The sequence below is a fragment of the Nilaparvata lugens genome, chromosome 5, assembly GCF_014356525.2.
Source record: "Nilaparvata lugens isolate BPH chromosome 5, ASM1435652v1, whole genome shotgun sequence".
Taxonomy (NCBI): Eukaryota; Metazoa; Arthropoda; class Insecta; order Hemiptera; family Delphacidae; genus Nilaparvata; species Nilaparvata lugens.
The window spans coordinates 55,059,879-55,070,552 of record NC_052508.1 but is presented as its reverse complement, the minus strand read 5'-3'; the positions used below and the strand labels follow the sequence as shown (position 1 = coordinate 55,070,552).

General features: G+C 34.0%; 1 protein-coding gene across 4 annotated transcripts in view; it reads left to right on the top strand.

The window, feature by feature from the left end:
- The first annotated feature begins 300 nt into the window (after window positions 1–300).
- LOC111043422 (synaptotagmin 1) overlaps window positions 301–10,674 on the top strand; it is an 81,026-nt gene continuing 70,652 nt past the window's right edge. For 2 of the 4 annotated variants that reach the window (XM_039428800.1, XM_022328380.2), the window contains exon 1: window positions 301–531. The gene's annotated coding sequence lies outside the window, so the exon portion shown is untranslated. The remainder of the gene's footprint in view (window positions 532–10,674) is intronic. The other 2 variants (XM_039428801.1, XM_039428799.1) reach the window with 1 other exon arrangement.

The following is a 10,674-nucleotide window of genomic DNA, read 5'->3' as shown; positions in this document are numbered from 1 at the left end:
TCCTTCCATTTATTGATATTTTTCATTGGTGTCGGAGAATAATGATTCGAATACATTCTTCTTGGGAAACTACACTACTGTCGAGTCACAAATTAATAACAGAGTTAGAAATTTCTTGAGTGGAGCAAACTTTGTAAAGTTCACGTGGATAATTGAGAGACGTGTTATCTACATCGTCGCAACTGTTGTGTGTGTACTGGGTGGTTGAAAGTTGAGAGTTGAGAGCATGAGCATGAAGAACACCAAGAAGAACAAGAACCAGGTAAAGATTTGCGACGTTTCAAATTTGGCCGCCAGACAGCAGTAGGATCGTGCAGCGCATGCGCAGTGGATCGGTGCGATTATCGATCAACGCGGCTCCTAGGTCAGCCATAGCTCTGGCGGGTTGCAGCTTTCGCGATTTCAGGCGTTACAAGACTTTTTCGTGCTTTGAAATCCCTGCTTTACTGGAGCACTTCATCTAAGCGACGACCAGCTCGGATGGAGACGTGAATCGGCGTCTATCAACGTAGATTTGCACCCAGCAAAAAGGTCAGTCACTGTAAATTGGAATCACTCGTCAACACCATCCACTTAGCGCCCAAGGGGGTCAATACTGTCGCCTAATTCGATTGAAGTTTTCCTTTTAGCTCATCACACACTGGCTAACTTTGTTGGAAACCTTGTTACCAAACTATTCAACTAAGAACGTGAACGCTTGAGCGTTGATTCATCCACAAAGAATCCAATGACAGATATCAGTTACAACCAACATGGATTAAGAAAGAGTGGTTGAAAACGAAACACTCAATCTTACCCATCTCACAAAATAAACATCGAATTGATCTCTCCCAGATCTGATAAGTTCGGGTAATTTTTATCAATAATCTTGTTTCAAATCCAATGTGTGTCCATTGAAGAATTGTTAATTGGGGCATGATAATCGGTACAATAATGGAGTGTATTGCTCAATGGAGAGTTGGTGGGGGAAACTTGACCGCTGTAATTGGGGCTTTCAAATGCAATTTGCACTGATTTGAGTTGATTTATGTGGAGTTATCATCTTGTATATTGGAACTAATTATTATTTATGTGGTGATGATAGATGAGAAATGTAAAACAAGTGGTGTGTTCTCCACCCATTTAGTAAAGATTGGTGGCGTAATTGTTTATAAATTCATTTTAATCTAAGTTTATTGACTGTCATTTTTATACTGAAATTTCAATGATCTACATGGTGAGAATATGATTATTAGAATAGTGTATCAACAGTTCTTGTGGATGAAAACTAATTATATTTAATGATTCAATATGGCATATTCATAACGTTAATGGTATGATTGAAGTTTTAGAAGCTAAAAACGATTCAAATTTGGATATGATTATCTACTATGACTTGAGAGAAATAGAGTTATAGTTTACAAATCGATCTTATGATATAATCAATCGACATTTCTAAAAATAATGATTTTTGAAATTGGTGTACCATCCTCAATGTCAGTTAAACTAACTCTCAGATTGGAGTAGAAATGAATGAATGAATGAATGAGAAAAATTGGATTCATGGGAAGTGGGTTATCATGGTAATGAGGCTATGGCATGACATGAAATAATATAAATCCTTCAAGTGTTTGAAGTTGAAGTGTATGATTTGCCTATCAATGCATTAATATTATTTATGCTTTGTTTTGCCATAAACGAGTGCCCGAATATATTTTTCACAATTAGTAATTATCAATAACTCTCTATTTGTAATTCCATCAATTTAGATCAAAATTCTATCATTTAACCTGAAATGGGTCCTCCACTTGTGCAATTGAATTATAGATCATCCCAATCAATTCAGCTCTCAAATGTTGAAACATATTGGAATAGTTCAAACAATACTTGTATTATGAATTGGATCTATCAGGTCTGAAATGGATATTATCACAACATGGATCTATCGAATCTGAAATGGATATTACCACATCTATAATCTATATAGTAGGATGCCATGCTTAACGAGCTGGCAACGCTGCAAACTCAGTCAAGGTTTAGCTAGAATGGCTAAATGTGTTCATAAAAATACTTATCAATACATTTTCAAGCTATTTCATTCAAGGTTTACTTGCTCTTCACTAGTTTCAAGCTATAGTGAGGTCCACGTTATAATGGCAGTGTTTGATTAGCAATGGTATGGTTATCCTTGTCTATCATTCAACAAAGCGGATAGCGCTATCTCTTTCTCGCTTTGCTCTGTTGCCAGATCATCTTTTAACAATGAAGAATGAATAATTAATTAACCAAATATGTCATCTTAGTTATGAAAATTCCTCATGAAATCATTAAAAAATATAATTTCTTATCAAAATATAATTGATTATTTTAAACAAGAATGAACAGTTAATATTTATCAAAATTAGGGAATGGAATAGATTTGGGCCAAGCCTGTTGTTCCTCCCTAATCATATTTATATGATTTGTGATTCTGTCCACGAATGAATAAATACATAAATATTATGGAATGGAATAGATTTGGGCCAAGCCTGTTGTTCCTTCCTAATCATATTTATATGATTTGTGATTCTGTCCACGAATAAATAAATACATAAATATTACATCAATAAACCTGTATCAGCTACCGTCTATGCCTTACAGGCATTGACAAGACAGAGGATCGGCAACGTTTTTCTCCTATATTTCTCCTCAGCCATTATAACGTGGACCTCATTATAGTTATGCAACTTGCCATTTTTCCTGTAGCCGAGGCATCCTATTAGAGATGGCTGTGTAAAAACACTAATATTTGTGATATGCAAAACCAATTAGTAGAAGGAACTCCAATTTTTTGTGATAAATCATATAGAAAGATCTACCACGGTTTCCCTTCTGAATTTATATTTTACTGTTTACTCGTGGAGAATTTCTTATGACTAACTCAGTTTGACACAGTTCTACAGGAGAGCAAAAACTTAAAAGTTGTGGAAAACCTCTATCATGTAATAGGTGAAAATCATTGACACCTGTCTTGTGTATTCATTTTTCAAACTCCATAGTTGAAATAGGTTGGAATCGATATTGTAGATCACATTTCGCTAATCTCCAATTATAAATAATAATCCTTGAGCACTCTTATCATTATATGAGTAGTTCTACTCTTCTCATATTGTATGCTAATACTAGTATTAATGGACGAAGTGACCTTATGCATTATTTATTACCACGATGTCCCAGTCATTATGTAGAGTAGGCTCTCATCCGTAAAAACTGTTCGTTGTAAAAATCAATCATATTGTGTTCAAAATATGAACATAGAACACACTTGTGGTAATGAAGAACGAGGAAGCTTTATACTGCATCACGAAATGTTCAAATTGTGGTAATACAGCGGAATATGAGAGAGCATTCCCACAGCGCCAAAGGTTTTTTCTTGACAAAAACAAAAGAGATGTAAGGGAAACGGGATACAATGCTGTGAACATTTGCTTTTGAGTCTTTTGAGTGTAGTTCGCCTCTCTCTGAGAGAGAGGTATGCATACGTGTGAGCAGTTCACAACTGCTTTGAACTAGCATTTTGAAAATAGATTTTGGTAGTGGTTTGGAAGTTTTCCCATTAAGTGATGAACCATACAACATCTTACATTCCAATTTACTGTGTAATTTATAGATTGATTTAAAATTATCGAAATTTTTGAGTAATCAATAAGTGGAAACAGATATCCTCAATATTACCTTTCATCAATACAAGAGTTTGAAATGAAATAAAAAGAAATAATACTTTTTCTAAAATAAAATAAAACTGAACTTGAAATTCTATTCAACCACTTAAAATGTTTGTATTCAGGGCCACCTTCTTTTTTTTATGCATAAAATAAAGTAATAAATAAGTTATCATTTGTATTTCTAATCTATTATTTTATCAATTTCTAAAAAGGGTATTATAATTTATTATATTTTATAAATCTATCCAACTAATATTCCAGATCGACCATTATTCGATCGATCTATGGCTTCAATTCATGTTCACGACTAGACTCAAGATAGGTTTCAACTTACTTCTGAACATCACAGTAATTTGATAACATCGTAATGAGGTTGTAGCTTTTCTAGGTCAGTGATGTCAAATATGACTTCTTCTATTTCCTCTTGTTTCTCGTTTTCATGCATTGTTACAATGACTTTGACCCGGAAAGATCATTCGATTATTCACATTGCAGATAATTGAGATAGTTCCCAGTAAGAGCCTATATCCTTTCAAGAGAAAATTAGATGACTGGCGCATCCTTATCAGAGATTTCAAGTGCACAGCTTCCTTCCTTTCCTAGCTCTAATGGTCGAATCATTTAAATTGTTGGCCTAGATTTGAGGAAACTCAGTAATAAAAAGAGTTATATTGCATTGAATATATCATTTTTGATTGGCATCAGTATATAGGCCTGAGTGGGAAATATGTGAGATAATCTGTGGTTAGAAAATGGATGAGTTGAAATGATAATTCTATCTTTATCTGTGGTCGATCTCTCAAATTTTGATTGTTTATTCCTATGTTATATTACATTATTAAATATTACATTATATCTCATATTAAGTCAGTCTAATATTGACATGAGAATCAAACCCGTTCATTGATTTATGTGCATTTGTTTCTCCAATGCTATTAGAATGACAATTTGTTGAATATAATTAATCAATTTTTTCATGCTAATTCTCAACTTTCCAGCAGTTTCATGAAGTGGAGAGCTGCAATTTACAGGGAAGCACTCCTTTGTTTGTAAACATGATTTATTATTGTTTTAAGAGATAACGGTTGTGAAGAGATAATAGTTGCCTTACAAAACACAAGTATCAAATTCACGTTTTTTTCGTATTCAAATTCTCGTCTCGAATTCTAATATCTACTCTAGTGTTACCAATATTTTACTTCTCTAATTTCGTTCTGATAAGAGAAATACAGAATTAGGCTTTCTTAATCAAAATCCTAAAGAAACTTTGTTCAGTGAAATTTCAATAATATATTCCAGTTACACTTAGGCTAGACACAAACCAGTTAGTCAAGACAAAACAAGACATGTTTAGATACGTTCAGTCACAATACTTCACATAGTTGCTTATGACCTGTCTAATTACAATCACCAATCAGTGTGAGTTGCGTCATAAGCAACAATGTGAAGTATTGTGACTAAACGTGTCTGATCATGTGGTGTATTGTCTTGACTAACTGGTGTGTGCCTAGCCTGAATCAACTTTTTATTTTGATGAAACAATGACCAGAACTATATAATTATTCTAGTATCCTTGGCAGACGGCCGTGTGGCCATTGCTGTAAAAAATGTATTCTTTCCAATACTATGAATTATGTAAGAAAGTGAAATAAAGATTTTTTAATTAATCTAGTTTTCTCATGGGCCTATATGTTTTTTAAAAACTCATAATTACTCAAACAAACCATCAGTCAACAAAATAGTAAAACATGCCCATTTGATTCCATAGTTCTCCATTCCATCATGGTTGTACAACCATGATCGGCAGAAAAGTAGGACTCGTGGGAAAATTTTGCTCTGAAAAAGTGATTCTAAATGTCATAAAAATAAGTTTGAGCTTCAGGGTCATGTTGTGGCTGAATTAGTTTGGCGAATGGCCAACATGCGATTATGGCAGACGCCGCAGAGTTGAGCTTACCGCTCAGACATTGAATTAGTAATTACTATGTGCCATCACAGCATGTAGTAGCGTACAAAACTTTTGAAGAGCTCTATAAAGCCCAGTATACTGTCATAGTTGACAGTTCACTCGGCGATTTTTCCACTGGACCTGATGACAGTGGAACAATAATGGTATACAGATGGAAATTACTGAGATATTGCAATTATTCAAATGGATTAATTATTATTATTATTGAACGAAAATCCAAATTAAATGCTGTAATTCACCCCGAAGACTTCTGCTACTGCAAATATTGACAACAGAGTAAACCGCTAGATGGAAATTCGATGAGCGCTACTATTTGAAAATTATTTGTCAGCCCGGGGAATCGAACCCAGTACCGCCTAATTGCCGGTCAGGAATGCTTACCCTTACCTTCGTATAAAATGAGCGGCTTCGTATAAAATAAGCGCTGCTATCCAGAGATTGTCAGTTTGGTGTAAGGGTAAGCATTCCTGACCGGCAATTAGGAGGTACTGGGTTCAATTCCCGGGCTGACAAATAATTTTTGAATAGTAGTGCTCATCGAATTTCCATCTAGCTGTTTACCCTGTTGTCAATATTTGCGATAGCAGAAGTCTTCGGGGTGAATTACAGCATTTAATTTGTATTTTCGTTTAATAATAACAATAACGGTATGTTATAATAACTCATGATGCCCATCAAATCATGCATTTTTGAACTGACTTTAGAGTGGAAGAAAGAGCGTTTTCAATATGACGAATGCTTACAGATCTAGGGTTGTATAGTTTTATGCTGTATATTTTGAAAGTGATGAACTATACCTTTTAGCAATTCAATATAGCAAAGTTTCTCTGAGGGTACTCCCAGACCAGTCGGTTTTTCTGGAGGTATAGTAGAGCGGAATTAAATAATGTTTTGATAACAGAGCGTTGTCACTATGAAGATTTCTTCATAGTGATCTATCCCTAGGGATCTAGGGTTTTATAGTTTCATGTTCTATATTTGAACAGTGATACCGTTTGACGAAGATTCTATGAGAATAAACTCCCAGACTAGTCGGGTTTTCTGAAGGTATAGAATCTAAAACTTTACAACATAGAGAGATGATAGCATAGAAATACATCCCATGGTATAGGGTGTTGATGTTCCAAATTTCACTGCCGATAGTCCTAGTAGTTATTTTTCGTGAAGCTATGTGACGCTGGTCGTCTTTCATACTGTGCCGTTTTTACTATCTCACTCGGCGAAAACAGTAATAATAGACAGTAATCGGCTTAGTTAACAAAGAATCGGCTTGAAGTTTGGATAATGAACTATTTTTACCACTGGATATTCTCTTTTGTAGTCAACGAAAGAATTAACCAAATATCAACGAAAATGAACTACTATTTTTTTCTACCACTGGATATCTTCTTATGTAGTCAACAGTGACTCAACACGTCTTTTATCTTCTTCATAATTGATTCTTTTATCTATTATTACACTTGGTCTACCTTGTATAAATCTAAGATACTATTCCTTGTTCAACTTCATTTATTTGAATCAATTCCTGGCTACAAAAATGCAATTAAGCATATTGTATATGATAAAAATAATAATAATAATAATAATAATAATAATAATAATAATATCGAGTGACCTGGCTGGCTCAGGTCTGGTGTCAGAGTTTTCAGGTCGCAACTGATCAATTTCAGGGCCTCTGACATGACCTGGATGCTCATGTATATGATAATAGTTTGTTTATTCCAAGAGAGAAGCAACCACGAACTACTTCTCAACTTTTCCTTTGATATTTCCCTTCAACAAGACTCTACTCTAGATGAGAACAACTCCAAAAAATTATTGTAGTTGAAAAAAAATGTGCACAGAATTGAAAATATTTCTTTCTAAATTGAAAGAAAATGACAATTTTTCATTCAGTGTGATGAGGAAAAAAGTGTTTGTAATTTGACGAAATAACATCAGGCTAGCATGCACACAGGTCATCAATAATGCATTACCGAATAAGAGAGTGGCGTAAATTGTGTGTACTCAGCTTTCAATCATTCAAGCTTTCATATTGTGTATTTTTCCACTTTCATCAATCAAACAGAAGATTTAAACAGATTAGTTATTGAATTTTGTTGGACGGAATTACTCGATAACAATAATTACTCATTTACTCGAAGATAATGTGAAAACAACTTGCAGTTCTAGAGTTGTGTTACTGCTCTGGTGATGACAATCAATTACCATCGGAGTTACCACACGAAACCTATTGACATTCGGTCTGGTAAATTGATGATATACACTTTACCGCACTGACCAAGACCACACTACAACACTCACAGGTTTCACACACACCACTACAACTCGGGGCTCAATCCATTACCTGCAATATGAATGGAGAAGGTGGAGGGAAATGTTTGAACTGAACGTCTCACATCCATTCCATGACAATTAGTCACGAACATGATGATGTGATATTTGTAGTTTTACATGAGATCCGGAGTATCATCCGGAGAGGTTCCCAGAGCATCCGGAAAATCTTGCCAGAGGGGTTGTTGAATGTTCAGTGAAATTGTTGGGGGTGGGGAAGCTTCATCAGTGAATCTTCACAGCTTCTCTCATTGATCAAGCCTGAGGAAAATAATAGTAGTTTCTCATGGGTAGGATTGGAATACAGCGGGAATATTCTTAGATTATTTCTACATTTTTCTAAAGTTATACTCAATATAACACACTCATGGAGTTTATGATATGAAATCTTCAAATGCACCAGGCTTAAAATGGATATACTAGCACATAGAAGCTAGAAAATTTATAGATCTGATCTATTGGTTAAAAACCCCCAAACGGAAATAGTTACGGTGCAACTTGCAACATGGTAGTAATAGTTTCTGTGATAGAAATAGTAATCTCTTCTTTTTTAAGGCTGTGCAAAGGCTAAAAATAAACTTTCTACTGGTGATATTTTTCAACGTTTTTCGATTTGTATATCATCAAGCTATCAAAATGAAGAAGTTTTCCCAGGAAAACATTTTTTTTTCTATATTTACTTTTTGAGATATGAGCGCCAAAAGTTCAAATTTTTGGGACAGAACATTTAAAATTCGGTAAGAGATGAATTCATGAGACTCAGAGGATGAATTCTTATTGTTATTGTTGATTTAATAAAATGAAAATATCAATTTTTGATAAAATTATTCAATTTACTAAAAAAATAAAATCAAAAAAGTTATTTTTGGTAAATTGAATAACTTTATCAAAAATATTGATATTTTCATGGAATTTTCGTTTTAATCATCAATACCATGAAGTTGACTAAATCCACTAAATCTCATGGATTTATTTCATACCGAATTTGGAATTTTCTGTCGCAAAAATTTGAACTTTAGGCTCTCATATCTCAAAAAGTAATGTTTTCCTGAGAAAACTTTTTCATTTTGATAGCTTGATGGTATACAAATCGAAAAACATCAGCAGTAGAAAGTTTATTTTTAGCCTTTGCACAGCCTTAAATCGACTTGGAAATAACTATTACAGAATAAATAATTTTCAAGCGTCCAATGGCAGAACAAACTTTATTCATACGAACATTAATGAAATTAGTAATACAAACCTTATCACCCATAAAAATATCCTTCCACATTAAAATAAGGAACCTTCTTGGTGATAAATACCGTGTATGCTGTCCCTCCAAATATGAGTAATCTGATTATTAAATATCACGGTTTTCTGAATCTCTGAACAAATTTGATGGTACGGTACTGAGCTGGAAGCAGCATGACTCATTTTAGCATTCAAGCAACGAGCATTTGATGCTCCATTCGCGCTGGATGCACTATAAAAGATACACAGCAGCCCCTGAACAATCTTTTACGCTATTGCAAAATTCACAACCTGGCTATTCTCAGCATCCAAGCATTCGCCTTTTCTCCACTCTTTCTCAGTGTTGGAAACTATTTGTCTGCTACGAAACTCAATTTACGATTTATATTTCATCTATTTATCCACTTATCGTGGTCCACAATTTTTCATCTTTGTTTAAAAGTAGAGGACTTTGATTATTGGTAGAGATGATAAATAAGATGATTGTACCTCATAGCGATCGAAAATGATGATTTTAAGTAAACTTTTTTTACCTACATAATATACTGAAACATATTCCTTGTCCAAGATAAGTTGAAAATCTTGAAGTAATGTTTCCCGATAAAAAATATATTGTTGAAACCAATTTTTAAATACTCTTTAACAACTCTAATATAACTTATTAGGCACATTGAGTGCATTTCATGTCCTGTAAAGCAACCCTTATTTGACGATTTTTCTTCTCGGACCCTTGGAAAACTTTGAATTCAGGTTCAACTGTATTCCAGTTACTCAATAATTAGTGAATTTCAAATTTGATTTCATCATGTTTTGTGCATCAAGGTATTACGATCGTCTTGTGCATTTTCTGTAAAATATAAGAATATTGTTGTAATCGTGATCATACACGTATTTACACATTTCATAAAATGTTAATGTAGCTATCTTCCAATATCTTTGATTGATAGACTGGAACAAGCCTCTCATGTGTATTGTGTGAAGAGAATCAATCAGGACATTGATAAACTATCTTCCAATATCTTCATTGATAGCATGAGACAATCCACTCATGTGTAGTGTGTGAAGAGAATCAACTCTATACTTAGAAAGTTGATAAATATCTTCCAATATCTTCGATCAACAGCCTGAAACAAGCTACTCATGCGTAGTGTGTGAAGAGAATCAAATATACTCGGGACATTGATAAACTATCTCCCGATATCTTCTATTAATAGCCTGAAACAAGCATCTCATGCGTATTGTGTGAAGAGAATCAATCAAATATGCTCAGGACATTGATAACTATTTTCCAATATCATCAAACAAGTGATAAACTATCAAACATTGATAAACTATCTCCAAATATCATCAAACAAGCATCTGTTAAAGCATTGATAAACTATCTTCCAATATCATCAAACAAGCATCTTGCATCAATTAACTGAAACAAGCATCTCATGCGTATTGTGTGAAGAG